We start from the raw sequence: 6,941 nt of genomic DNA, 5'->3' as shown, positions 1-6,941 counted from the left end.
CACGGACAAGGCTTTTCTCTCCATTGCACCAGCTCTGCTGGGGGAAAGTACAGCAGGTACTGGCACAGCTATTTCAGCTACAGAGAAACAGCTGGAAAACACCTGGCGCAGTGCTAGGAATGCTCTGTGCACAGATCTGCCCCGTGTTCAACCCCATCGTACTGGTCCCCAGGGCATTCCCTGGGGACAGGCCGCGCTTTGGGGGTGCTCAGAGCCTGTGGAGCATCTCTGGATGGTGGCAGGGGCTGGAGTGGGCTCTTGGGGACAAAATCAAAAGCTTTTCCCTCATCCTACCACCCTTGGAGCCTCCCACTTTTTTTAGCTGCGCCATGCTCTGCCCAGTTGGCAGAGGGTAGCTCCATACTCCCTGGCACGGGGGATGCCAACGGGAGGCACAGGAGGTGCCCATTGCCCCGTCTGGGGCCGTGCGCTCACCTGAGGCTCCAGCCCTGGAGCGGCTCCCTTCCCTCCCTCTCCGCGGCACCGCCGCAGCCCCCCAAGCCTTCCGTGTCCCTCTCCCAGCCCTGGCCGGCCCCGCGGTGGCCGGGCGGCCGCGGAGCTCCAGACTTTCTGTCTGCACGGGGACTTCCCGTCCCCGCTCGGCGCTGCCGCCGCGAAACCAAAGAGCGGCTTGTTCGGCTGCCGGAGCCGCCTCCGCGCTGACTGCCCTTCTCTGTTCCCGCTAGGAATAATATACCCAGGGCTCTGCGCATAAATTGAGTTTCCCAGAGCCAGGCTGGTGGGGAGACTTTAATGGGAAGGAAAATAAACTGTGTACTCGGCACGCGGGGAGGTGTGGTGCTGGCAGAGGGGCGCCGCGAAAAGGCTCCTCTTGGCTTCTTTTTTTCCCCGACTTGTTTGCTGAGGGAGCACACGTATGCACGCCCGCCTGTGCAATGTGTTTGCTTCCCGGGATGCCAAGGAAAAGAGAGGCATTCTAAAGTAGCTGCTTGAGAGCTCTGAGGCCTCTGAGCTGCCGAATTGCATCGGTGACAGCAACCCAGCCTGGCCCTCGGAGGTGGCGTCTGCCTCAGGAGAAGCTGCTGCTTTCCTCCCCAAATCGCTCCCCTCAGGGCTCCGGGGAGGCTGTGGTGCTGCGGGCACGCAGGAGGGATGTTGCCGTGCCGGGACGGTGCCAGCGTGTTTGTGATTTCTCAGCACAATGCTGCGATTCAAGGCCTGGGGAAGAGCATGAGTCACACTGTGAACTTCCCCGGCCAGTCACCGCTGGGAAACACGCTCACATCTGCTCAGCCACCCTCACAGTGCCTCCTGCTCAGGAATAATCCCACCGCTTCTCCCTTCCCGCCTGCTCCCGGTGCCGGCTGGAGCTGCTCCGAGAATATCAGCAGCCCAGGGACGAGAGTGCAGGGGAAACAGTGCGAGAATCCAAGAGGGGGGGAAACAGCACCGAATCTGGATGCAGAAGAAAAGTATCCAATTGCTTTGCTGTGCACGGTGGACACCAGCCAGGACAACGCAGGGTGCTTTTGGGGCAGCTGGGACTTGCAGCCCCCATACCCGCCGCCCCCCCCCCCCCCCGGCAGAGGAGGCTCTGTTGACTTAACTCTGAGGTTGCACCTATTCGTGTTTGCGAAGCCTTTGAAGCCCTCAGGGAGAAGCGCAGGGCCGTCGGATGTGCCTGTGACTCAGGAGAATCCGCCCCCTCTATGACCAATAATTACCCCGAGCGGGAGGAGGGAGGCCGGGGGGTCAGCGGGCATCCCCCCACCTGCGGGCAGCCCCGGGCGCAGGAGGGACAGGACGGGCTTCCCCGAGGCCAAGCTGGGGCTGGGAAAAGTCCACGGGTTTGGGAAGCAGTGTTTGCCTTTGAACACGCTCACTGTCAGCTTTCACAAACGTCAGAAATACAAATGGGAAGTGAAATCCCACTTTTATAAAAATATTTGCTTTAAGCTGAACGAGGGCTGTTAAGGGAAAGGGTGGGTTTGAGTTTTTTTCAGTGCGATGCTCCTCTCATCCTGCTCCCCGGGAAGGCAGCCTCCCCCTGCCCCGATGGTCCCCGAACCTGTGTCCCCTCGCTTCTGCAAAATCTGCCTGAGCCGGGGGGGGGTCCCAGGGAGCAACCCTGACACAGCTCAGGGCAAGCAGTCCCTCAGGGGACTGCTTTTCTGCCCTGAATGGTGCTTTTCTGCCCTGAAGCCCAGCCGGCAGCTCGGGGGCGCGGGAGGTGCCCCCCATCCCACGTCCAGCTTCCTGCGAGGAGAGCCATCCCACGGCGCGCCGGTGCCTCCGTCTGTGCCGCATCCTGCTGAGTAACACCGGTCCACATCCATACATGGGGAAGAGCCGGGCGAGAGCCCTTCTCCTCTGTCAGACCTCTCCCTCGCTCAGTAAATAACATTCCTGCTAATGCTGGTATGTAGGAAACTTTCCAGCTCACGTCAGCGTCGCGGCTCCATCGCCTGCCCCCAGCAGCAGGTCTGTGTGGGGCAAGGACAAACCCCGGCCAGACTGGGGTGCAGAGGGGGTCCCTCCTCACCCACTGCTTCTGGTTCCACCTGTACTGGCAGCATTTTGTTTTGGGGAAAATACAAATCTCTCAGACGATTTGTAGCACCCTTTGCCCTCTCGGGGGTTGACAAAGGGGTGCCTGTGAAATGATGAGTTCTCCAAGTGACTAAGGCACCAGTGAAAAGCCTCGTTTTGCATTAGCCCAAACATCCTGACAGACCCCCACTCCTCTGCTCCTGCTGCAGCAGCTCCCAGGGCTGGGCATGGGGTGAGAAAGAGCCAGAGAGAAGAGGCAGCGGCTGCAGGAAGGAACCCAAGTGCCAGCACAGCAAGACACTCATGTCCCTGGCCATCCCTGCTTTGGACAGCCTGTGGGTGACTCAGGAATCATTCCCTTCTCCTGCTCAGCCAGAGCTCGGGCTCATTCATGAATCATCTCCTTTGTGTTCAGGCAGAGGGGTACATTGGGGAAGGCACTGGGGGCTTCCTCACAGGTCCAACATCATTCTGGGTTCCCCCTCGATGCTCTTTGCACCAAGCTGTGACACTGGGCTGGTGCTGAGGTGTACCTTTGTTTGCAAGTTAAAGCAGTAGTCTCTACATGCTTACAAAAAGAGGGTTTAGGGTTGTCCAAGAATTGCTTGGGATGGTTTAGCAGTGTTAATTCAAAGAGTTCTCCCAGGCTGTCTTGAGGACCTGACAGGACCTTGCTCAAGTCTGGCAGGCAGGGGTGCTTGGGGTCCCTCACCCTCTGCATCAAGTAACCAGGGTGGTGGAAGCTCAAAACTGACCCCAGGCCTGTGGGGGTGGTAAAGATGGTCTTGGCAGGTGGACCTGGGCTACGAGATCCATGCAGATCCAAGAGCATATTCAAAGCTTTTGCTGTTTGGTTCCAGGTTTACCCCACTTGGGATGCAAACATGCACAAAAGCAAAGCTTTGGGCTGTCTCCAAATACCCAGAGCTGAGCATCTGGGCTGGGCTGATCCCTGGAAACAGGTGCCAGAGCTTCTCTCCCTGCTGCTGGCAGACATGGCCAAAGTCTTCCCCAGCACCTTCTTGAGCTGCTGCCACACACTGGGGCCACCCCTTGCAGCCACCTGTTGGCTGCAGACCCAGTGCCCTCTGCAATTTGGGAAAGGCCCAGCCACGGGCACGGTGCCTCCTGTAGCTCTGTCTCACTCTGTGTGCACCCACACAGTGCTGCTTCCCGGTGCTGCTTCTCTCAGCACCAGGCCTCTGGGACCCAGAAGGGGAATTTTTGCTCTTGTTCCTCAGCAGCCAGGCGTTCTCCTGCAATGGCCCAGTGTGCCAGACACCCCCCTCACTCACCCACACCCTCCAGGGAAATCACACCCTCATCCCAATCTGATGCAGTCAGGCTCCAGACTCATTTTATGGCCTTAGAGGGAACTCTGTGGCTCAGGGATGAGCCCACATGTGTGGCTGTGTATCACAGCCCTGCAGCCTTGGGAGAGGGGCCTCTCTGGTTATTCCCACTGCAGATCCAGGTGGACACAGTAAAAAGGGTGCTGGTAGTGCCAGGAAACTGATGTGTTTCATGCATCACTGCAGGTCAAAGTGTGGCTCCCTGGTAGAAAATAGGAGTAGGAGCCACAGCTCTGGGACTCAGCATGGAGACAGCCTGCCATCCACTTGAGCCCTTCCTGGCCTCAGCAGAGGAAATGTGTGCTAAGCGCTGCTGGGGACAGGCTGTTTCCTCCCGTGGGCTTTTCCTTCTCTTCTTTGCCCTATTTAGGTATATAAGGATCAGTGGAGGAAAGCTTGGCTGGCATGGGGTGTGCAGAGCTGTGGGTCATGATGTGGGGCTGGCAGGTCTGTGCATCCTCCCTGGGATGGGGTTACCCTGCCCATCTCCTTCACTCTCCCTTTGGCCAAGGATGCTGTGATAAATCCCTGCAGCGGGTCCAACCCCACACCAGCCCTGGGGCCATGAAGTATCCCTGGCTTTGCATTTCCCATGAAGAGGCCGGATCCTGGTGCAGCAGTCGCGCTGCGCTACCTCCTGATACGCCTGTGTGAAGCCAGCAGTGGGATTTGGCCCTCTCTGTGCATCCCTGACAACCTCTCCATGAGTAATGACACAAACGTGCTTCTCGCCCTGTCCCCACGCTGGGCTGCTCACCGGGGCGTCCGCGGGCTCCGCTCGCGCTTCCGCGGCTCTGCTTTACATCAGAGCAGCTCCCGTCCGTCTGTCTGTCTCCTCTTCTCCCCTCGACGCAGCTTCCAGACAGTGTTAAATGCCCAAAAGGAGAAGCAAGCCAGGCAGCAGGCTGTAGGCAGACCCCGGGGTCAGGAAGCCTCCCCAGCACCACGCCCGAAGTGCCAGCCTGGCCCCTCGTCCCCACCGAGGTGACAATAAGGACATTTGCTCATTGGCAAGTGCTGAGAGCTAATCATGCCCCCGAGTGCCAGGAAACCACCTGGAGACTTGCCGAGGGGGTGAAAACTATCAATGGGCTTCCCTGGATGTGGTGGTACTGAGAGGAACCAGAGCAGCCTCTGCCTCAGTGGCCCCTGCTGTCACTTCCACTGCTGTTGGGGATCGGCTGTGCCAGTGTCCTGCCCTGGCTCTGCTCAGCCATCCTGACAGCTCAGCCCCACCGCGGAGCTGGTGCTGTAATATTGCCTGAAACTGGATGGAGGAAGGAAAGACATGGATGACGAAAAAGTTTCTCCCGGAGGATGAGGCTGCAGGCGAGATCTCCATGTGCTCCCGCCCCGCTGCCGGACATTAGAGGACAGATGTTACATCTGTAACAAACTTTGCACTGGCAGCCTAATTGCTCATTTGCTGTGGAGCTCCGCAGTGATGTGTTTGTCTTAAAAGCAGCCCCCTGTGGCTGTGGAGTTGTTCTGAGACACACAAGTGGCTGTTCATGCGTGAGGTGAGAGAAGTGCTGGGTTCCCATTGCCTCCAGCAATGGAATAATCCAGGCAGAGCAGTGCAGCTGGTGAGGGGTGGCCATGGGTGCTGCTGGACCCTGTGGGTGCTGCCAGACCCTGTGGGTGCTGCCGGACCCTGTGGGTGCTGCAGCAGCACGTGGGTGCTGCCAGAACTGCTGTGGCACTGCCCACGTGGGATGGCCATGGCTGGGAAGTGGGTTTGTGCCGAGCTGTAGTTACGATGAAGGGAAATGAAAATAAAAGCACGGTGTTTCCAGCTGTCTCCTAACATGCCCCCAGATGTGGTGGGATGGCTGTCTCAGTGCTGCTGCAGCCCAGCGACTGGGATGGGGACTGGGGGAAGACGTGGCCAGGGCCTGGCTGCAGTCCCTGCAGGAACCCGGAATGCCAGTGAGATAATGAGAGGGGATGTTAAACATTACTGCAGTCACAGGGCTATTTATCTGACACGAACAGAGGCAGCCGGGAATCCTCCAGGGTGCACAGCTCAACTTAGACCCCATTAAAGTTCCTTTTATTCCCTGTGTTTTGGCTGACATTGAAACAGTGCCTGAATTGCTCCTGCGGGAGGCGGTTCCACGCCTGGCGTCAGGTCTGCTCCCGCTCCGGCTAGCGGCCGGGCTCCGGCTGCCTCTGCTCCTCCATCCCCCTGCACCCCCAGACACCCACATGCCAGCCTGGAGGGGGCTGAGCAGGGCAGGGACAGGCAGCTCCAAAGGGCAGGGCACTGCAGGTGTGGGCAGAGCCACAGGAGAGGAGCTGAGGGTCCCCTTTGATTCCAGCCATCCCAGGACTCGGAGGGCTCCCATCTCTGGCCAGGCTCTGCAGGATGGGGACAAGAGGGAGAAACCAAAGGGGCCATTTTCTCAGAAGCCAGGCTTGTGCTGCTTGCCTGCAGCCATACTCCCGGCGCTGCTGCTGCCAGGAACTTATCTCCCTCTGCTCTGAGAGTTTCCTGGGGATTTTTTTTTTTTTTTGTTCTGAATTAGGAAAAAACCTGAAAAACCTCACAGAGATTGTGCTGTACCTGGGCAGGAGTGCAGCGGGCTGAGCAGAGCCTCCCTTTAAAGAGCTGAGGTTTCCAAACCAAGTCTGCTGTGAATTAGAAACGTGTTTAGTTTTTTGGGAGGACACACCAAAATGAGACAATTCAGAAAGTTCCCAAACATTTTTTGGACCTCTGAATTCCCGCCCCCCACCTCCCCACTAGCCACTCCTGGATGTGGCTTTAGGGCTACCAAAGGACCATGGTCAGGGCAGTGGTGATATGGAGCTGCTTTTTCAAGCCAAGCTTTGTATGGCCAAGCCGGATGCCACAGCACCAAGCCGAGGGGATGCCCAGTGAGTGCAGGTGCCATCACACCATCACCCACCCTGCCTGGTGTCTGCAGAGGTGAGCAGGAGCCAGGTGCTGCTCCCCAAGGCAGGGCAAGGCAGGAGCAGAGCAGGGCAGCCAGAGGATGGGGAATTCGGATCCAGAAGCGGAACAGACAATTTCCAAGTCGTCGTGACGGTGCGCGGTGATGAGCCGGGGCTGCT

The sequence above is a fragment of the Chiroxiphia lanceolata genome, chromosome 17 (genome assembly GCF_009829145.1).
Source record: "Chiroxiphia lanceolata isolate bChiLan1 chromosome 17, bChiLan1.pri, whole genome shotgun sequence".
NCBI lineage: Eukaryota > Metazoa > Chordata > Aves > Passeriformes > Pipridae > Chiroxiphia > Chiroxiphia lanceolata.
The sequence above is the reverse complement of the archived record's forward strand: the minus strand, read 5'-3'. Positions refer to the sequence as shown.